This window comes from Acipenser ruthenus, chromosome 18 (genome assembly GCF_902713425.1).
Source record: "Acipenser ruthenus chromosome 18, fAciRut3.2 maternal haplotype, whole genome shotgun sequence".
In the NCBI taxonomy this organism is placed as follows: Eukaryota; Metazoa; Chordata; class Actinopteri; order Acipenseriformes; family Acipenseridae; genus Acipenser; species Acipenser ruthenus.
The window spans coordinates 19,737,809-19,760,844 of NC_081206.1; the positions used below are offsets into that span (position 1 = coordinate 19,737,809).

General features: G+C 42.0%; 1 long non-coding RNA gene and 1 pseudogene across 1 annotated transcript; both read left to right on the forward strand.

Annotated features, from left to right (window-relative positions):
- Positions 1-9,838, forward strand: part of LOC117422101 (60 kDa lysophospholipase-like) — a 38,724-nt pseudogene extending 28,886 nt beyond the window's left edge.
- Positions 9,839-12,232: 2,394 nt separating this feature from the next.
- Positions 12,233-13,496, forward strand: LOC117397849 (uncharacterized). Its single transcript, XR_004543835.2, has 2 exons — positions 12,233-12,346; positions 12,598-13,496. It is a non-coding gene; the product is annotated as an uncharacterized LOC117397849 (long non-coding RNA).
- The last annotated feature ends 9,540 nt before the right edge of the window (positions 13,497-23,036 follow it).

The following is a 23,036-nucleotide window of genomic DNA, read 5'->3' on the forward strand; positions in this document are numbered from 1 at the left end:
TCTCTTGCTCATGTATCATTCATGTTAATTGGTTTCCAATTCATGTCTTGTTTCTGTTTTTTATCACATCACTGAGACTTGTATTTAAAAGGTGTGAACTCCGAGAGGTTTATAGCCACAAGTCTGGCTGCTGAAGACCATTTCAACTAGCCTTAGTTTACTACTTCTTCTTTATTTCTTAGCAGACGCCCTTACCCAGGGCGACTTACAGTCGTAAACAAAAAATACATTAATCCCACAAGGGCTTTTTGTGTCATCAATGTGAGACTAAAAGTAAAGAGTAAGAGACTAACTTGATTACACTATGTAACACAATTTTTGTTCCTGGGTAGTAAGTGTTATTTCCTAATTGCTTATGCCTCAGAAGTATAGAAAATGGCTATTATTCCCCACAAACTTTGCTTTTGTGACCAGGACAGTGATATTTTGAAATTTACCTATTTCCAATGAGAAAGCGGGCAAATTTGTGTCTTTTTGTTCACATAAAGTCAGAAAAAAACAACATATGAATCCAAATTAACATGTATTTATACTAAAGTAATACAAAAATGACTACAAAAGATTTAGAAGTGAGTAGTTTTTCGAGATTTACGATTAAACTGTAAATCACTTTCACGAATCAGCCCCCAAATGTAGTCTCCCATCATGTTCTCGTTATACTGTCCTTGGTAGCGGCGTTCAAAGTCCATTATATCCTGGTGGAAGCGCTCGCCTTGCTCCTCCGAGTACACTCCCATGTTCTCTTTGAATTTATCAAGATGAGCATCAAGGATATGGACTTTGAGGGACATCCTACAGCCCATTGTGCCGTAGTTCTTCACCAGAGTCTCAACTAGCTCCACATAGTTTTTGGCCTTGTGATTGCCCAGGAAGCCCCGAACCACTGCGACAAAGCTGTTCCAAGCTGCTTTCTCCTTACTAGTGAGCTTCTTGGGGAATTCATTGCACTCCAGGATCTTCTTTATCTGTGGTCTGACAAAGATACCGGCTTTGACCTTTGCTCAGACAGCTTAGGGAAGAAGTCTTGAAGGTACTTGAAGGCTGCTGACTCCTTATCTAGAGCTCTGACAAATTGTTTCATAAGGCCCAGTTTGATGTGCAGTGGTGGCATCAGCACCTTCCAGGGGTCCACCAGTGGCTCCCACTTGACGTTGTTCCTCCCCACAGAGAACTCGGTCCGCTGTGGCCAGTCCCGCCTGTGGTAGTGCGCCTTGGAGTCCCTGCTGTCCCAAAGGCAAAGATAGCAGGGAAACTTGATAAAACCGCCTTGGAGACCCATCAGGAATGCCACCTTTTTGTAGTCTCCTATGACCTTGATGCCATCTCAGAAAAATGCAGATATGTATCCACTTAGGCAGCTGGAACTAAACTGATCTGGTGGGCTTAAGGCCCCTGTATTTATACTACTATTTATATTACTGGAAAGTTCTAGAAAGTTCTAGAAGTTACTCCAAGTTTACTCAGCACTGAATCTATCTGGAATGTTCTGGAAAATAGGTAAATTTCAAAATATCACTGTCCTGGTCACAAAAGCAAAGTTTGTGGGGAATAATAGCCATTTTTTATACTTTTGAGGCATAAGCAATTAGGAAATAACAAAAAAAAAAAAAAAAAAAATTGTTACACGGTGTAGTCTGCCCTTCAACACTTGTGTCTGCTTCCCTGTAGATAATTGTGCTGTGATGAGCGATTTGCAGTTGAGTCAGTTGCTGCTGTTAAGATGGATTCAATGGAGTGTTTTTTTGTAATTGGGAGAAATGCTGTCATTTTACATTTATGTAGCACTGGATCTGAAACTCTCTTAGAAATTGGTTGGTTTGTATCGTCCCCTTTGTGTTTAAATATTTATATGGCTGCACCGCCATGTAAACAGTAGCAGGATTATTTTGATGGGTTACAGTTTTCATTTATTGTAATCCTAGAAGCATTTCAAAAGTGTAATCTGTTGTGGTAAGTCATTGAAGAATTACATTGCTGAAGGCATTGGTCAAAATATTTGACTAGTTTTATCTTATCTACACTAACCAAAACACTTGCTACAGAAGCCTACAGTGCACAACTCATGAAGATCCTTTTTGCTTTCACATGATTGTTGCTGAAAAGATGCACACAACTCTACAGCTTATATAGATCTACTGAATTACATCCGGTAGTGTGACATTTTAAGGGGGGCTGTGTCATGCTCGTCTATTTCTTCTTTTTCCAGGCACAAGGAGATTATCGGTCTGTTAAGGCAGACAGGGGCCCATCTTTCTCGTGAAGAGATGGAGGTAGCAGGGACAGAACTTTGCAAGTGAGTAGACAACATCTTGTCATATTGTGTTAGTGTTGTCATGTAAGAAACCATGATAGTTTAGTGCTATAGTTTGAGAACAATTAAAATGAGAAAATCGAATCAATTCCCCTACCACCTTATAAACTTTTCTTCATTACTATTATACAATAATTGACTGGTTTCACAAACCCCAATTAGCACTAATCTACCTTACTTAAAGTAACATTAGGTGATCCAAGATTATTGCAAATCGGGGTCTGTGAGAAACTAGCCAAATATGTACTATCCATTATCATTAGCCCCTTTCACAATCAGTGTTATGTCTTTTCAGTATGTTTCAGTTTAACAATTAAGATTTCATTAATTCAATGTTGTTTTTGTATCATTTCCAATCTACAATATAATTTCTGTTGGATTGTTGTGTACCAAAATGTTTTATGCTATGACTATGCTTTTCTTGCAATCCTGTTGCTAAAAGAGTCCTAATAGAAACAAATGGCTTTCAAATGAGTGCCACTGACAGATAAAGACTTGGCTTAGACTTAGCCCTGTCTCCCAAAGCACTTGCTAGTAGTGACCCCCTCCCTCCCACTTGCCCTCACTGTTGTAGAGTCCTGCTGAACCAGCTTGTCCAGAGCTGAAGTTATGCAAGCCATGGAATGTGGTCAAGCAACATGGCAGAAATGCAGTGTGGGTGTATTTTAAAAATGTGTTTTCAAATAAAAAATATATTAATTTACTGTACTATATTTAGTAATTGTACTGTGTAATTTATAGAGCTGGTAAGCCAGAGACAGTCGCTAGGTTTCCTAAATACACTGCTACTATGATTACAATCGAAATATGATTGAATGGGTTTAGGCATTCTGTATGTCCAGTTCATTACACCATACCCATATACACATTTTTACCAGAGCTTTCTCTTCTTACTGGTACAGTATTTTGTAATTGTTCCGTTTTAGGCAATAAAATAAATGAGGTAAGGAAATCACAAGTATGTCAAGAACGTAGGGTGATCAAATAGTCATGGTCCCCAGTGTAGAGTCAGAAGGTCAATAGTACAGTTAGGTGTTGTATACCTGTAAGTGAATAGTATGATGGGATTTATTTATGTACCCAGAATAAGGATACCATGGCAAATAATACTGCCAGATTGAAATTAATGTGCCCCTGGGAATCACTTGCTGCCCCACAACTTCTCGTTGTGGATCAGTCAGGATCACTGGTATTGCTTATAGCACAGATGTGCATATCAGGTGCAGGTTCTGGGTGAGGTAACATCATTTCCATAATACCCCTCATGTGTTTCTGTCAGCTTGGCAGCAAATGCTGACCTGGTAGGGCTTGAGATTTGGGAGCTTGCTGGCGCTCACATGGATGTGACCGGCTACGATGGGAAAACTCCTCTGGAAGTGGTAAGCTTGGGAATTCTGGGTTAGGTCTGAAAACAATTGTAATTGCTCTTTTTGTATTCCATGTGACATAACTCCAGAGTATGCCACTTTATTTGTTACTAGTTTTGTTAAATTAACAGTTTCCACAAATGGTACATCTTGCTCTTTTGGCATGAAGACCTCTATATGTTTTGCCCCTTTGGTTTTTTGTGCAACCATATTGTAGTTGATTTTTTAACATTGTTGTGTATGCGTGTGTTGTAGTTTAAATAACTACAGTCACAGGCAAAAGTATTTGGGCAGTAAAATAAAAAGAGAAAAACCACAAAGAAAGTGATTAGTAGAATTTCTAATTGTTCTATTTAAAGATATATATTAAAGTAGAGGTTCAGCTTTATAATAAAACAACAAATTATTACATAACATGCTTACAATGAAAAATAACATGCAAAAACTAATGTCATACTGAATGTCCACAAGCAAAAACCAAGATTAAAGCCTTTGTTAAAAACAATACACAAAAGCAAGCGATTGGAGTTTTCTATTGAATACTTGAAGAAGCCTGATGATTTCTTCAACCAAATTTTATGATAAGACGAATCCAAAATACAACTTTTTTTTCACCAAGAAAGCAACAATATGTTTGGAGGAAGAGAGGAGAAGAATTTAAAGAAAAGTTCATCATGCCCAGTGTTAAACATGGTGGAGGTTGTGTGATGGTATGGGCTTGTTTTTTCTTCCTCAGGCACTGGTGACCTTTATATTGTAGAAGGATCAATGAATGTTGCAAAATATCAAGACATTTTGCACTCTCATTTGTTACCCAGTGCTAGAAAGCTTATTGGAAGGAAGTTTGTATTCCAGCAGGGTAATGACCCTAAGCATTCTCTGAAGTCTATAAAGGAATTTCTGAAAAAAAAGATGATTACAGTTATGGATTGACCATCTCTGTCCCCAGACTTGAATCCCATCGAGATGTTGTGGATTGACTTGAAGGCTGCTGCTGCAAAAACAAAACCAAAGTCGATTGCAGAACTCAAAGCTGTATTTGTTGAAGAATGGGCAAAAATATCTCCGGCACGATGCCAGGAACTGGTTTCAAAATACAAAAAAAGGCTGCAAACTGTAAAGGAAGTGAGCACATAAAATACTAATGTAAGGGTGACCAAGTACTTTTGTCAAAGTATGAAATTAGTTTTTGCAGGTTATTTGTTCATTTTATGCATGTTATGTAATAATTTGTTGTTTTATTATACAGCTGAATCTCTAATTTATATCTTTCAATAGAACAATTAGAAATTATAGCAATCACTTTCTTTGTGGTTTTTCTCATTTTATTTAACTGCACAAATACTTTTGTCTGCGACTGTAGTTTTAGCATCTAATGTTAAAAAAAATGTTATCCTACTATATGGGCAGATCATTAACTGGTTTACTGTTCTACCGAGTTGGGTGAAGTTATCTTTCCTGGTGCATAACACCCTGACACATTGATAGAATACCTTTTAAAGCATTTTGTGTTTACAGTCTAGCTTCAAATGCCAACATTTTCATTTGCAATAGTGTCTGTTTACAGACTACCATTTTTTTTACAAGGTGCAAGGAATGGCATCTGGTTACAAATCCTAGCTTTTCTTTATCGAAAAAAAAACACACACAAAACTCGACTAAAATAGAAATAAATTGCCTGTTCTAGAGGGATTGCTCTTTTAAAATACATCTGTAATACATATTGGGTAGTTAAATGTATTCATAATTGAAAAGATCAGAAGTGTTTTAAAATACATTATTGATGCTGTAGAACGAGCTGTGAGTGCACTGATAATATCAGGCCAAGTTTTCTTGTGGGTGCAGCTTTGGTGACAGGAATACTTGTGTGTTTTGTTTTTTGCTCACAGGCACAAGCAACCGGGAATGAGGAGGTGATTGCATTTTTTCAACAAACATATCTGCGCAGAGGACAGGTAAGAGAAGCAGTGGGGGGATACAGAGGGGATCAAATAGAGACTTTGCATGCAGGATCAAATAAGCCCAAGTATTTATCACAAATAAGTGCTATGGCATTGCAAATGTCATACAAAAATTAAAGAAACTGAAGAAAGAGTTGACAAACAGCCAGGAACTATTGCAGATCTTGAACGAAACCTTAAATGCCCGTAGCATAAGAGTTTCTGTAACAATAGACAATTGGACAATATGTTTTTTTGTGGCTGCAAAGAGATTGCCCACCGTACGTTTCTAGACGTCTGCGTATTTATTTTCCCAGAGCTTGCACACATACAGGTATGGTGGAAAATGGTATATTTTACGTGCTTTAAGTCTGTGAGGTTTTCTAAAAGGGCATGGTAGATTTACACAAATTGTACATATGCAATCTTGGGACTATGACCAGCATACCTCATTTTACATCACGGCATCCTTAATCTTATTGGGCTTAGAATTTAATTTTTTTACAGTGAAACCACCAATCAGGTCCAACAGGTTAATCTGCACTGTACCAAGAAGGAACTTCAGATTGAAACACACTTGTTTTGTGCTTTCTTACAGCTACTGCCAGATAAAAATAACAAGGTAAAACAAACAATTGTTCTAAAATACTGCCCCTAAATACGAACATCTGTTAACACTTACTGTTTTTGCCTAAGAGGCTTGCCTTTTTTCAACTTTTGTAAAGCAGGTTATACAATGGAATCTAAATGAATCTGGAATGTAAGTTTTTGATACCCATGGCTTTGTTATACTTTGACGCAGCCGAAAAAGGCTATGTTTATTATACATGACTAAGTATATTTCCCCTTGTACACAGAAAATGGAAATTACAATACGATGCAAGATATGGACCAATACATAGATTTAACATAACATTTGATAGATTTATACAAAGTTGTTGTGTAATAACGTCTAAATGATTCTACACTACTTTTATTTATTTATTTATTTATTTATTTATTCCACAGTTTTCTCCCCAATTTGGAATGCCCAATTATTATTTTTTGTATCCCGGTTCACCGCTGTAACCCCCCGGGCGACTTGGGAAATGGAGGCTAAAACACGCGTCCTCCGAAACATGTTTCTGCCAATCCGTCATTTTTCGCACTGCAGATCCACGGTGAAGCCACAAGACCTATAGTGCTGGAGGACAACACAGATCTGAATTGCTCCACTGCAGACCCACAGGCGCCCTATCAGCCACAGGGGTCGCTAGTGCGCAGTGAATCGTGGATTGCCCTACCGACCTAAGCCCTCCCTACCCGGGCGGCGCTTGGCCAATTGTGCACCGCCCCCTAGGAATCCCCGGTCATGGTCGGCAATGACAATGCCTGGATTCGAACCTGCGATCTCCAGGCTATAGGGTGCATCCTGCACTCCACGCAGAGCACCTTTACTGGATGCGCCACTCGGGAGCCCCAACGCTACTTTTAATAGTATTATATATTTATTTATTTTTTTAAAGTAGCCTTGGTGTCCTCTACATGCTACAGTACTTATACTGGATATAGCTTGCTGTTATAAAAAGTTATCTTCAAGGTAATTTTGCAGTTTTCACAGGATTTCCCAATGGTTATACTATGCATTTGCCATAATTTACTATAGTTTGCCATGTTTATTAATATGGTTTACCATAACTCTCTGGGCTTTGCAATGCTTACCTCTGCTTTGCCATGTTTTCACTGTGCTTTATTAAACTTTCCTTTGCTGTTACTATGACAAATTTTTGTAAGGGCGGGCAAAAGATTTTTTTTCTCTGTACTTCAGTCACAGCTGGATAAAAGGTTTATGAAATACTTTAATTTACAGTTCTAGCAATCTATCTGTAGTTTGTAAGAACTTGTGATGTTTTCAGAAAGGTAAACATATACTGCAAACAACAATGAAGACGTAGCTATGCCAGTTACTCTTACTTTACATTTGCTATGAAGTGGACGATTGCCTGCAGGTTGCCGATAGTGGAAAATACAGGCCATGATGTAGTTACATTAGCAGCCTGTGGAACATTAACAACAACATTTCACTTGATAGCCCCTATCATGACCAAGGCCTTCCCAATGCACTTTAAATTAAATAAAAAAAATAATGAAGTCAGACAAAGTATTTTTAAAAACTCTGACAGTCTCAGAATCCCGAATAAGCTGGTTCGGAAACCCTCTAATATTTATCTACTGGGACATCATATGATACTGTAATGATCCCCCCTCCTAGTGGCTGATGGGTTTAAAACGCTACCATCAGTTAGAGCTTGCTCTTTAGTTGACTGGTAAGGCGTTCGTCTTTTAACCACGTGGTCACAGGTTCGCGTCCCGGTCTTGCCGTTCCATGCAGTTCAATGGAGTGTAAAATACCAAGCGTTACAATAGGTAATTTAAACATGTACGTGTACAGTATTTAAAATTTAAGCTTTAAAAAATGTAAAAGCATATAGATTTCTTCTATATGTTTAGGGAAGCTGACAGGATCATGGAAGTAAAGTAAGTGCAAGTTAAAAAATATATATATAATTTATACAATAATAATGTTATTTCTGCAGGTTAATAAAATGGTTTGGCAGTTGGTGGTGGATTTCGTGGTGGAATCTGGGTACAATCTGAGGGGGGGGGGATTAAATCATTGATCTCAGCATGATAATGTCTTTTTTTTGGTGAAACATGGGTTACATGGGTGAATTCTTGAAAACAAAATGGCAGTTTGACATTTTAAAGCGGATTCTCATTGCATCTAACTCCATTTCTATTGCCACCTCTAAATATTAGAACCTATAAGAATTAGAAACACCTGACCTATGTAGCACATACTTTTGTGTAAGTGAGCTCTGTCGCATAAATGTGCTTTATTTTGCTCTTATCTGCCCCCTATTTTACTGCATTTAATCCTGTACTTCAGAATACTGTAATCTGCCAAGTGTTTAACCTGTAGTACTTTGTATTTAATCATATCCTGATGTAACTATCACTATTTAATCATATCCTGATGTAACTATCACTATTATCTGCTGTATTATTGAATTGTGGTTTGTCACACTTGTACTTTGCTTGAACAAAAGTTATTGTATTTCTTGCTCTTATTGTATTACTTGTATTGTAACACTTGAAATGTATTTGCTTACGATTGTAAGTTGCCCTGGATAAAGGCGTCTGCTAAGAAATAAATAATAATAATAATAATATAACTAAATTATTGTGCTAATAGAATCTCTAATATATAAAAGAAAAAAAAAACACGTTTCAGACATTCTGTCAGCAGGGGCTTCTGTATTCAAAACTACTCAAATTACTGCTCAATAAAGAACAATTGAAACACCTTGCAGTTCCTCCAGGACAAAGTGCCATCCTGAGTGCTAAACATTTTCCCCCAACACATGTATGTGGTCCTCATTACAACCAGGATCAGACTCTGTGGAAACTAACAAATCTGTCTGCTTCATAATGACTTTATTTTCTTTTCATTTAGATATTTCAGAATGGAGAATGTATTGAGTTCACCAACCCTAGAAGAACCTGAACACATACTGTAGCAACATCACCTACAAGATAATAGAGTCTGCATGCTGCTGTTCATCTATAATCTTATAGGAGATCAGCTTCAAATAGACTCTACTGTAGATCGCTGTCAACACTATAGTGGAGTACTATAGTGGAAACACTATAGTGAATGTAATAGAAGTCTTGTGTATCCATTTGTGAAAAAAAAATAGAAGCTGAAAGGCTGCTTTCGTTTCTGTTATATACTCCATACAAAAGTGTGGAGTAGTGGTTAGGGCTCTGGACTCTTGACTGGAGGGTTGTGGGTTCAATCCCAGGTGGGGGACACTGCTGCTGTACCCTTGAGCAAGGTACTTTACCTAGATTGCTCCAGTAAAAACCCAACTGTATAAATGGGTAATTGTATGTAAATATAATGTGATATCTTGTAAAAATAATGTGATATCTTGTAACAATTGTAAGTCGTCCTGGATAAGGGCAACTGCTAAGAAATAAATAATACTATAACCTTAATGTCAACTAAACAGGGTGCAGCAGTATTTGCTGATTTGTTTAAAACAAGGTGTAGACAGGGAAGTCTTTAAAAAAGAACTTGGTTCATGTAAAACATTTGTACTTGTGTTTTTATTTTATTTTTTTAAATCCCGTTTGTTGTCAGGTGGAACTACTCAGAATGATCACAAACATGACATTGCAAGAGGAAAGCTATAATAAATAAATAAATAAATACATATATATTTGTAAAGTGAAGAAGGATTGTGCATGCAGTTCTGAGTGCTATAATTACAGTAAGTTGAAGCAGGTATTCTGTTTTAAGGCCAGTAGATAGAGCCAGGTGGAGTCTGCAGGGATTTATGGACAAGAAGATGATTTATTATAAAGGAATAACCCATTGGACCAGAAGAAATGAGGAACAAACCTGGTTTATTAATACCACATTTATATTTGCATTACGGTCAACTCTTATCCATTGGCGGATTATCCAGGTTGCGGATTAAGCATGCTTGCAAAAAAGGAATTAAAATACAGGCATGCTATACAGTACGCATTCTTTTACGCATATATGGGCTCCATTATTAGGTCAATGACTCAAACATGTTGGCAACTAAATGTAAACGTGTGGTTCAATTCAAGAAAACCTTGAAATATGGAATTGGTGAACAGATGGGTCATGATTTTATAAAAGGAACACTTGATTCCCCCCCCCCCCCGGGATTGAACCCACGACCCTCCAGTCAGAAGTCCAGAGGCCTAACCACTACTCCACACTGCTGCCGTTCAGGGATGCTCGGGTACAAAGATGTACAAATGCCTGAGGAACAACATAGGTGGAAGTTTAACTACAGAGAGCATGCAAGAAATGCTCGGAATGCTAATAGATCAAGTTCAGGTCAAAAAGCAAACCAAATTCAGCCCAAAAAATGTGGTAATAAAATACTGACAAATTAGTGTGACAAGACCCTGGGCAACTTTATGGGTGGTTGAATTGCATCCCAACTCGTTCTTACCTGGTAACACGAAAGGCAAATACAGTATCTGACAGACATGAAAACACAAAACAGCATACAAATGAAAAGTGAATAGCAAAACATTGGGATTGCACATTTTAACCCAAAATATATTTTGTTAAATTACTTGTAAAAGTAAAAGGACCCCATCTCCAATCAATTTTAAAGGGAAAGGACAAAGGTCTATAAGAGGAGAATTTAGCCCACAAGTGATGGACACAATTTCAATATGTTTCAACTCTTACTGAACTACCATAGGGTTCATTTCAGAAATGAACTTGTCTATTGCCACATTCTTATTTTTCCATCTGTGTTGAGTGCTCTGTAGGCCTGTAGCTTGTGCATATTTTTTTAAGGTCATCAGAATCCACAGACCAGCATTACACAGCATTGTTTTCAGTTTTATCAATTTTTAGAGCATGTGTATGTCTTATCATGTTAATGCTTTACAGCATTGATTGGTTTAAGGTATTATGGACCAGATTTATCAAGGTGTTATTACAAAACAAGTAACAAACCACGTGTACGCTGTGCCTACATTGTAATGTAACATAATCAGCTTTTCTGTCACATAAAATATCCTTTGTTGCATTTAGTACATATGGACCTATGCATCTATGTTTGGTCTTACTATTGTTCACATACTGTTCATCAGGCTGCAGCAATGGCTGTTAGGGTTGGTTATGTGTGTCTCCACTGTTTTGCTGGAGACACACATAACCAGGGGCCCCAGAGAGCTAGCACTGAACAAGAAACAGACAAAATGTGAATGCTCAGACAATGGATAAACAGGGGCTCTAATTAATTTAGTAGGGGGGAGCCCTCACTCCTCCGGAACTACAGTGAGGCTAAAATACAATTTAAAATGTAGCATAGTATTTGGGGGGGGGGAGGAGGAATTAAAAGATGAGAAGAGGGTGTAATACATGTTAAGGTTATCCGAGTTTAAAAACCTTTTCTTCTAATTTGTAGACACATTCTTTAAAATGTTACTATTAGTGGCAGAAAGAATTTTATATATCTGGCCTAATATAATCCTACTTTTAACTTTCTCCAGTCAGACTTGCAATGTTGCAGCCAAAAATAAAACACAGAATTGTTAGCAAGGGGCTGCCAGACCTGTTTGTGAGGCTGCGTGTGTGGGGGAGGGTATGTGTATATTTAAGCACTAGTACTTAAGTAAGACAATAGAAATAATACCCCATTTAAAACAATATTGGCAAAAAAAGAATCCTAGTCCTCTCTGTAACGTTAACCTAACATTAAGCTTAACCTGGACCTTAACCCCACACCATGGGCCCATAGTGTTCCATGGGTGAATGTTTTGAATATCCAATGTATTATATATGTACCTGTAAAAATGTAATTACTATGCATTGTCTCTTAGCTAATGCCACATATGTGGGTGAGGTTTCTCTCTCCCCCTCCTGGGAAGTACTGCACACTCCCAAACCTGTCTGACAGTTTTTCTGTCTTAGTTTGTTTTCACCTGGCAGGTGATGACTCCTGCCAATTCCATTGGAACCTTGAAAAACTGGTCACGTCAAGCAACAACTTCATTCCTTTGCTGATTATAAGGGCAAGGCATTCTGCCTACCATCAAGAGAACGTATAAAAAGAGGCAAGCCACAGATAAGAACAACAGTTGAGTGGTGAGCAGTATCTGAACGCAACAAGCTAATCTCTTGCAAGGTAAGTGGCCTACAACAAATATACAATGCAGGTGGGAAATAAATGACAGATATGGATTACAAACTAGGAAGCATTTACAGATACTTAAAATGTGTACTTATTTTTAATAACTGTTTTACATCACTGTAATGGTGATAATGCAACTATTTTTAAAGTTTAAAGGTCATCTTTGTAAAATTAAATCACAAATAATAAGATAAGATTTCTTAAACTAATGTACTTATACTTATTTTTTTATTTTTTTTAAATAGACATAACCAGAGTTTTGCTACTTGGATGTTGGATAAAGACTGCTGTCCACTTGCTCTGGAAATTGAGGATGGCTTTTCTGGTGCAGTGGTTCTAAATAGTTCAACAGTTCTTTAGCTTAATTGTGAAATGTTTAGGACCACTTGATCAGGGTGGCAGTAACGTCAATACAGAGGACACAGGCGGAGAATTGAGAGTGACAAGAAGGGGAGATGCAGCAGGTATAAACCAGCTTTAGCTGCTTAACATGCGGGATTAGGATTAGCATCATATTCCTTCAACTGTACCGTAGTTCTCTCAACTAATTTTTTTATTAAAAAGTCCCAACATGTAAGATTGTGGAATGATGCTCACTGGTATACAATGTTTAGTTGCTAAGCAGATTTGACTGAACCAAGATATGCCAGCAAACGTATACAGAAAAGTACTGGATCAATATAAACTCTGCATGGAAAAACATTACCTTCTTAAATGGATTCTTAAATTAAATAATGTACTACATATTTTAAACATTATGCAGTCCCGTCATATAGGCTGACATTAGCATTTTAATGTTGTCGTCCTAGTTTGTGTAATTTAGTCAAATAAAATCTAAACTGTAGCATAACTGTAAATTGCACCCAGAGTACTGGAAGCATTGATCCATAAATTATCCGTATTTTAATAATTGTGTTGATGGTGAATTTGTATGGGTTAAGCATGTTCATTTTTAATTTCACATTTACAGTATCTTCTGTAAATGTGAAATCAGATTCATGCTGATAAAAATCAGTACAGTAGAAGTAAATCTGATTGTGTTTTTATTTTTATTTATTTAATTTACAAACATGCGTTGTTATTTATTTATTGATTATATTTTATGTATATATACTTGTAATCAAAATAAAATCTACCCAACCAGGGATTAAAGATGTAGTCATTTTTTTATTGAAAGTTTATTTTTTATTTTTTTTTAGCATACCAAGAATAAGTGTATAATATATGTCTGCATAATAAATAAATATATTTTAAATTTGTCATTGCAATCACAGATATCAACTTCGATATCAATGACTTTATACAGGCGTACCATTGCTATAAGCTGTGGTTTATATAAGCAATCCATAATATTAAAAATATATATTTTTTTATCATCAGTTTCTAACTGGACCTATGTGTGTAAAAGTGATCTGATGACATATTTGGCCTTTTCTGAGATGAATTTGAATTACTCTAATCAGTTTGAAACCTGGTTTCTTGGGTTTTGCCTCTATGGAATGGTCTATTCAAGGTAACAAAGTGTCATCTGAAAGAGGTAATAAGCTGGAACAAATTCTAAATAAATGTATTATTTTGAAGATTCTTATTGATGATGAGAATAAGATTGGTCTTTTAATTAATTGTCCTGGATAAGGGCCACTGCTAATAAATAAATAATAATAATAATGGATCAAGTAAGTAAAGGACACAAATATTTGCTTATTTTAAATTTAAAGGAAGGACTATAGCCTATATATATATATATATATATATATATATATATATATATATATATATATACTGAAAGATATTACTCGGGTTCATTTTTTCCAGCTCCCTTCTTGGACTATATATTCTTTTTTTTAAAGAAAATGTTTTATCACCTTTGTAAGTAAATAGCTCGTTAAAGTAATTATACTTATTTTACATTTTTTAACTTAATCACTTTTCTTAGTAAGATAGGAAAAGTTTAAAAGGGGCTGTCATTCACAAAAACAACCCCATTAAGGGACATTTTACTTTACATTTGTTTTTCTTCCCTTTACAAGAAACACAGCAGGGCTAGGTTCTTCTGTATCCAAAACTGCCCACATGTATTTGTGATTCTGGAATCTTTTAGAAGAGACTTCTTGGGCATTCTATATAGAACCATAAAGTTCCTTTGGACTCTTGACCGGAGGGTTGTGGGTTCAATCCTAGGTGGGGGACACTGCTGCTGTACCCTTGAGCAAGGTATTTTACCTAGATTGCTCCAGTAAAAACCCAACTGTATAAATGGGTAATTGTACGTAAAAATAATGTGATATCTTGTAACAATTGTAAGTCACCCTGGATAAGGGCATCTGCTAAGAAATAAATAATAATAATGATAACACCAGGCCAATCAGGGCCATATAAAAAGTTATTGTAGCCAACTACACCCCCTGGGGGTGAGTTCAAACCCAGGAAAAATTACTTGTATGATACATAACCACAGATCCTTATTCAATCAGGTGGGGGTCACAAAACAGGTAAAACCCAGGTTTTATTTCAGTTCCAGTAAATGTGAATAAAACCCCAAAACACATAGAAATTGTCCTAAAAATAATAATAAAGAAAATCCACCCTTAATAAAAAAGCAAAAATAAATAAATAAATAAATAAAATAAAATAAAGTGCACCTGTGAAACTGACAGGGCTGCAGTACCAGCCAATACCTCTAGGGCGAACAAAAGCCAAGATGCCTGCTAACTATATAGCGTTTATTTAAGAAATACTGTATTTTAAAAGGAAATGTACATAGGTTATAACTAAGTTTTAATTTACATCCCAGGTCTGGGTCTTGATAAAAATATTAAACAAAACACAAACCACAGACACACACACACACACACACACACACACACACACAAAAGATTTAAAACAAGCTCACAATGGGGAGAAGCCTTCCCACATTGACAACAGAGACCGAGAGAGAGGAAGCGCAGATGACAGCAGCAGAGGACTTCAATAGAGCGCATCTAAAGCCTAAGGGACCACCCACAAGCAGGTCGGCCGCTCTACAGAAAATGGGTTCCCTTTCAAGTCGAAAATAACCATCAAGGTATGGGATATTGCCGTCAGGCAGTAAGGGTTGGCTGAGCTTTATGTCAAAGCTGCCGATAGGCCCCCGTGCAAGCTGCCGTGTAAGCCCGCCCCCTTGGGAGCTTACTATACGCAACGCGCGTAGGACTTAGAGCTGTTAACTAATTGTACTCAATAAGCTTAGGCTTGAGAAGCTGGTTTATCCCCTTCTCCGAGTTTATTTCAGTTATACTCTTCGGAGTAATTATTGTTTTAGGATTATATATTGTTTTTACATTATATATTTCCTTCACGCTTTGCTTCGGCATCGCTTTTCTTCGTGGTCTCCCGTCTTTCCTCTGTTTATTATTATTATTGTGTTTTTGGTTTTTGTAAAATATTATGTGTATATATATTGTTTATATATTGTATTTTTTATTTAGGACGCGTGTTGCGTTGGCCTTAGGCCACGCACATATCTGCATCCTCGGTGTCGCTTAGGCTAGACCGTGTGTGTGCGTGTAGTCTGCTCTGCAGTTCTACCCGCCACATGGTAACTGTATACTACAGTCCCCTCTCTTACTATATATATTTATTCTGTATATTGCTGCAGCGTCCAAACACACACAAAAAAAAAAATACCATTCACTATACAGAGGAAGATAACCACTAACGTGCAAAATCCCCAGCACCATCAGGTAAGTATTGCACAGCATCAGACACTGTACCAGCACTTAGCGTCTCCACTTACAGGTCAGCTGACGCGTAGGCGTCTGTGCTAGCGTTCCACGCTCGGTACTTGCGCTTCGGCGCTCGCGCTCCGGCGCTTTTGGTGTCAGCGCTTCTGCGCTTGGTGCAGCGCTTCGGCGCTTGGTGCAGCGCTTCGGCGCTTGGTGCTTAGTGCTTCTGTACTTGGGGCTCGGTGCTCGACGCTCTACGCTTCGGAGCTCGGTGCTCGACGCTCGGTGCACGTTCCATCGACGCTCGGTGCTCGACGCTCGGTGCTCGACGCTCGGTGCTCGACGCTCGGTGCTCGACGCTCAGTGCTCGACACTCGGCGCTCGGTGCTTGACGCTTCAGCGCTCGGTGCTCGATGCTTCGGCGCTCGACGCTCGGTGCTCGACGCTTCGGAGCTCGACGCTTGGTGCTCGACGCACGCACCCTAGACGCTCGACGCGTCGGTGCTTGACGCATTGACGCTCGACGCAGGAACTTTGGTGCTCGACGCTCGATGCACGCACTTCGGTGCTCGGCGCTCGACGCACGCACCTCGGCACTTGACACGGCGGCGCTCGACGCACATACTTCAGGTGCTCGACGCTCGGTGCCCGACGCTTCGGCGTTTGACGCACGCACTTTGGTGCTCTGCGCTTTGGCGTTCGACGCACGCACATCGGTGCTCCTCGCTTCGCTCTACTGCTCGTCAGTGCTTGCGAGTGCTAGGCACAATGTCTGGGTTTCACCGATGCGTGACCTGCCAGGCCAAGTTGCCTGCCAGCGATCCACACGAAGACTGTGTAGCATGTTTGGGGCCGGACCATGCCGCATCTGCCCGGGCAGATAGGGCATACTGCCATCTATGTGTGGGGTTCCAGACACGCACCCTTCGCCAGAGAGCATGGAAGGCGGTTTGGGGTCGTTCCCCATCCTTGGGGTCGTCCCATACCATCTCGGCCCCACCGTCATCTGTTTTGACGCCGCCGGTGACGTCACAGCTCCCCCGGAGCCCATCCTCCCAGCTTACAGCTGGTCAGAGGTCCCCAGCCAGGCGTGCTCGGGAACGTTCCCGCAGTCCCTCCTCTCGCGGGGCACTTCCCCGTCGGGAGTCTAGGTCGAGATCTCGATCGCCTCGCCGTAGAAGGCACTCTCGCTCCCCTCGAAGGGGCAGGTGACATCAGGACACATTTGGAGTGGCTAAGCTCACCTCCAAAATGTCACAGTTCATGGAGGTCATGATGGGACAGCAATCCCTCCTCATGACCCTAGCGAATGTGGAGCCTCGGGCTCCAGAGCTAATAACCGGGCCCATCGCTAGTCAGCCGGTGGTTCCTCCACCAGTGCCTCACGGCCAACCCCAGGAAGTGTGGGACGTCGATGCTGTCTCAAGGGACGCGTCCGACGCAGAGCCACTTTTTTAAGAGGGCACGGAGCCTGAGGTGGCATCCCAGCACTCTGGGCAGGATGACCCTGAAGTGCTGGATACTAATGACCCTATGTGGTCAGTGGTGGAGAGGGCAGCCCGTCACTTAGGTATGGACTGGCCTGCGTTAGAGCCAACACGACGCTCTCTATTTGAGTCGCCGTCAGCTCCGCCCCTTCAGTCCAGGATGCTACCGGCATTCCCTGATTTTATTAAGGAGGTGCAGTCCACCTGGGGGGCCCCGGCCTCCGCCCCTGCAACTTCTCGAAAGGCTTCGGCCTTCACCATGCACGGGGCGAGCGAAGCTGGGTTAGTGTCCTTCCCACCAGTGGGCGCTGCGTTCGCCGCGTTGGTAAAGGCGCCAACATTATCGGGGCTGGCTAAGGACCCCTCCTGCCCTAACAGGCAGTGTAGGATTACGGAGGCCCACCTAAAAAAGGGGTACGCCGCGGCTACAGAGGCAGTTAGGCTGTCTAACGTGGCCAGCCTCCTGACGGCCTACCAGGCGGCGCTCATCCGTGATCTGCCTGAGTGCCCATCTGTTACCCTTAGGACCGAGCTGGGTGCAATTGCGCAGCTATTGGTTAAGCTGGCTCAATTGAATGCGCGAGCACAGGGCAGGAGCATTGCTTCTCTTGTGGTGGCAAGAAGGCAGCTCTGGCTCTCGCAGGTGAGAGTACAGGAGCCTGATAAGGCCCCATTGCTAGATGCTCCGATATCACCGGGGCACACGTTTGGCCCAGCGGTTGAGGAGATGCTGCAACGCACTGTCAAGGCGCGTGAGGCGTCACAGCAGTTGGTAAAAATGTGGCCAAGCAAACCCTTCCAGCCAAGGCGGCCACAGGAGCGCCAGTGGCGCAGGGCACCGCCGCAGCAGCAGGCACAACCACAGGGCAGTAAAACCACCCCTTTGGGTGTATCAGCACGCAGCCAACCCGCGTTTGCAAGACCGCAGCTCGGAGGGTGGCGCCCTAGAGGAGGTGGCAGACCGCGTCCTCGTGGCTCTGGCCAGGCCCCTCGTGAGCGAGCGCAGCCTAAGCAGCCCTGAGAAACCCAGGCAGCCGTTAACCCACCCCTACACTGTTCCACAGCTCCTGTTCTGGTAACAATGCACCAACGACATCTGGGTGCACAAAAAAGCACACAGTGATGGTTACAGTCCATCTTCAGCGGCTAGGTCTGAAGGTCAATTCAGAAAAGAGCCGCCTCGTGCCGAGCCAACAGACTGAATTCTTGGGTCTGCATCTGGACTCTGTGTCCATGGAAGCGACCCTGTCGACACAAAGAGTTGCCTCGCTGGAGCGGTGTCTCTCCCTATTGAGGTTGAGAGAAACAGTCAGCATGGAGTTGTGTCAGCGCATGCTGGGGTTGATGGCTGCTGCCTCGCAAACCCTTCTTTTGGGCTTACTACACCAGAGACCTCTGCAGGCCTGGTTCAATGCCTTCGCGTTGCATCCGCAGAGAGACAAACACCGCAGGTTGAGGGTATCCCGAACCTGCTGGGAAGCACTGCGCTGGTGGAAAGTTCCGTCGAACATCAGCCAGGGTGTACGCTTGGGTCCCATCTTCCGAAGGGAGGTTATTATGACCGACGCTTCCAACCAGGGTTGGGGAGCAGTCTGGAACGGGTTGGGGACTCGCAGAGTGTGGTCAGGACCCTGGAGGTCGGCCCACATCAATGCTCTGGAACTCAGAACGGTGGACCTTGCCCTTCAGCACTTCTTGCCAGTGCTTCAAGCACGTGTTAGTGCGGTCAGACAACACCACGGTAGTGGCGTATATCAACCGCCAGGGCGGCTTGCGGTCCCCCGGTCTTCACCAGATGGTAACACGGCTGTTGCTTTGGGCACAACTGCGTTTAGCCTCTCTGCGTGCAGTTTACCTACCGGGCAGAGTCAATTACGCAGCGGATCTCCTGTCCAGAGGAGGTCCTCTTGCAGGCGAATGGCGTCTTCACCCTCGGGTGGTAGAGCGCATTTGGGAATGGTTCAGCACAGCGCAAGTCGATCTCTTTGCTTCGCGAGAGACCACGCACTGTCCCCTATGGTCCTCGGTGAAGGACCTCGACAGCCCCCTAGGAGTCGATGCACTGGCTCACGAATGGCCGCCAGGGCTCCTATATGCATTTCCACTGATTCCGATGCTCCCCGCCTTCTTGGAGAAGGTCAGGGTAGAGCAAGCGACAGTGATTCTGATCGCTCCTCGGTGGCCTCGGAGAATATGGTTCCCGAGTCTGGTGCAGTTGTTGCACGGTCGCCCGAGGGAGCTCCCTCTGCGAGCGGACCTGTTGTCCCAAGCCCAAGGAGGGCTATGGCACCCAAACCCCAAACTCATGCAGTTATGGGCTTGGCCCCTGAGCGGGAGCGCCTGTCAGCCTTAGGGCTTTCGACGGTGGTTATATCGACCATTCAGAGTGCGAGAGCGCCCTCTACTAGGTCGCAGTATGCGTATAAGTGGCAATTGTTTCAGAGTTGGTGTCTGGCTGAGGGCCATGACCCGGTCTCCTGCCCTATGGCAGTGATATTACAGTTTCTGCAGAAGCTGTTAGATGAGGGGAAATCTCCCTCTACACTTAAAGTGTATTTAGCCGCCATTTCGGCTTGCCATGTACGCATTGACGGGTTATCACCTGGTTGCCATTTTCTGGCATCTCAGTTCCTGATTGGCGCAAGACGCTTGCGGCCTCCAAGGACGACCAGTTTACCGTCATGGAGCCTTGATGTAGTGCTAGAAGCCCTTACCAAGGCACCGTTTGAGCCTCTCCACAGTGTGGATATGAAGCTCGTGTCTATGAAGACTGCATTCCCAATTTTTGATTTACAGCACACAAAGGTAAATCACAGCAAGAGAGTCCACTAACAAATAACCAAACTTCTATTTACGCAAAAGTAAAAGAATGACTATTTTCACTTTCTTAACACAGACGTCACAAACTCGACTTCAGCCCATCCTTGCTGTTCCCTCTCAACCAGATTGGAATCGCTCGAGTCGTCTTCTTCTTCTTCTTCGTCTTCTTCTTCTTCTTCTTCTTCTTCTTCTTCTTCTTCTTCTTCTTCTTCTTCTTCTTCTTCTTCTGCCATGCCATCTAAATGGAGATGATGACAGCCCTCTAAATTTATCTGTCTATCTATCTATCTATCTCTCTCTCTATCTATCTATCTCGACTTGTTTTGTCTGGCGGAGTGAGAGCGGTGTGGAGTGGTGGTGTGTGCATGAGCGCTGCTGGCAGGTTTGTTGGTCTTTTCCTCTTGTTTTGTTTTTATATTGTTTTGCATTTCTTGTTTAAAGTGTACTGGTGAACAGTTCTATGTGCTGAGCTGACGCTCTGTCAGCGACAGCGGGCAGGATGGCCGGCACAGGAGGGAGGCCGCCGCCAAACCTTTCGTTTGAAAGGTTAACCCGCCGGCATGGAGTTAAAGTTTCCGCCGAGGGGTTTATCCCTTTGGAGGAATGTGTGCTCGCTATTGGGGAGGTAGTCGGTTGTGAAAACGTAAAATCGGCTTCTCGCATGAGCGGATCGATTGTGGTTTTTTTAGGTACAGTGGAGCTAGTGTCTATGGTTGAAGAAAAGGGGATTGTTGTCAATAATACGTTTCTCCCTGTAATTCCTTTAGCTGTCCCTGCTAGGAAAATCACCCTTTCTAATGTTCCCCCGTTCCTGAAAAATGAAGTGATAGAGAGGGAACTGGCTAGATATGGGCAGCTCATGTCCGGGCTGAAGAGAATCCCTTTAGGCTGCAAGTCACCACATTTGAAACATGTTATGTCATTTAGAAGGTAGTTGTTTATGATTCTAAAAAACATCGATGAAGATCTTAAAATCACGCTTAAATTTAAGGTGGATGGCAGTGATTATGTCATTTATGCAACCTCTGACTCGATGAAGTGTTTCAGATGTGGGACTGAAGGTCACCTGGTGAAAAACTGTCCTGAGAAAGAGAGTAGGGAGCGGGATGGGAGTATGGGAGACGAGACTGCTGATAAGCAGAAGCCAGGACCAGCCGGTGCTGGGCTCGCCGGCGGATCAGTACCTGCGGGCAGCTCGGAGGGCGAGCAGGCTAGTGACGGGGGTGGCAGCTGAGCCCCAGGAGGCAGGCAGTGACGCTGTGTTGGAGGCGGAAAGCCAAACCAAAGTACAAGATACAGCAAAAGACAATGAGAGCGCAGAAAGTCACGGAACGGAGGGAGAGAGTGAGCAAATGGACACAGAGATGGTTGCTAGTGTGTGGGGTGATGTTCAGATACAGGTAGAAGGGGTAAAGTTCGCAGAGGATAGTGAGGTTTTTAGATTGCCGGGGAAAAAAGGGTGAGTAAAACAGAGGGCAGTGCTGTCACAAAAAAATGCAGCGTTTCTTCTGACGGCAGCAGTATTGGTATGGAGCCTGGGAGCTCTGCAGAGACGTGCAGCGCGCAGGCTGTCAGCACGGTGACAGACAATCCCGCTGTAGACAGTGAGGATGAAGGCAGTCTCACTGACTCCTCTCAAGCATCGCAATCGCTGGGCGAGTATAAACCCCGGGGAGGGTACAGTGTTCAAAGCATCAAAGATTTCCTGGAGCAGACGAAAGGGCGAAGGGGAATTGATGTTGAGGATTTTTTTCCCGATATTGATTTGTTTCTGAGCTCAGTGCGAGGTTTAAAACAAATCGTTTCTGCTTAGGAAACGTTTAGTACTCAGGAGCTCGTGCGCCTCAAATACATATCGAGCAAACTCCGTGGCAATGTTAAACACAGTCAGTCCTGATGGCCAGTACACTCCTAATACTCTTTCTCTTTACTGTCTGCTTGTTTTTCTTTTCTGAATATCAATGTGTTTCCTTTTCAAACTCTGCAATGGCTAGCTTTAATATCGGGTGCCTTAATATTAATGGCTGTAGAAATGCTTTTAAAAGAGCCACATTGTTTGAATTTATCTCCTGGAAAAATCTGCATGTTACGTTTTTGCAGGAGACTCACGTAGATGGGGGAAATCAGGTTGATTGGGAAAGGGATTGGAAAGGGGAGGTTTTTTTCAGTAATGGAACTAATGTGAGTGCTGGGGTTAGCATTTTGTTTTCTGAGGGGTTTAAACCGAGATCTGTAGTTGCCTGTGAAGTCATACAAGGACGGCTACTCAGAGTCCAAGCGGTTGTTGAAGGCAGAGTCTTTGTTTTTGTTAATGTGTATGCACCTACTGATGGTAGGGAGAGAGTAAACTTCCTCCAGAGGCTTGAAGGTATGTTTGTCGGATGTAAAACCGATGAGGTGTTAGTTTTAGGTGGGGATTTTAATTGCACAGCTGATAGTAGATTAGATCAGAATCACATTGAGCCACATCCCCAGTCTGCCAGGGAACTGGTTAGAATTGAAAACTATATGGAACTGGTTGATGTGTGGAGAAACATTAATGCAAAGGATAGGCAATATACATGGGTCAAAACACATGGCACTGATGTTTCCATGGCTAGATTAGACCGGTTTTATACTGTTAAACATAATTTAAACATTTTTAAATCTTGTTTTATCAGCCCCACAAGCCTG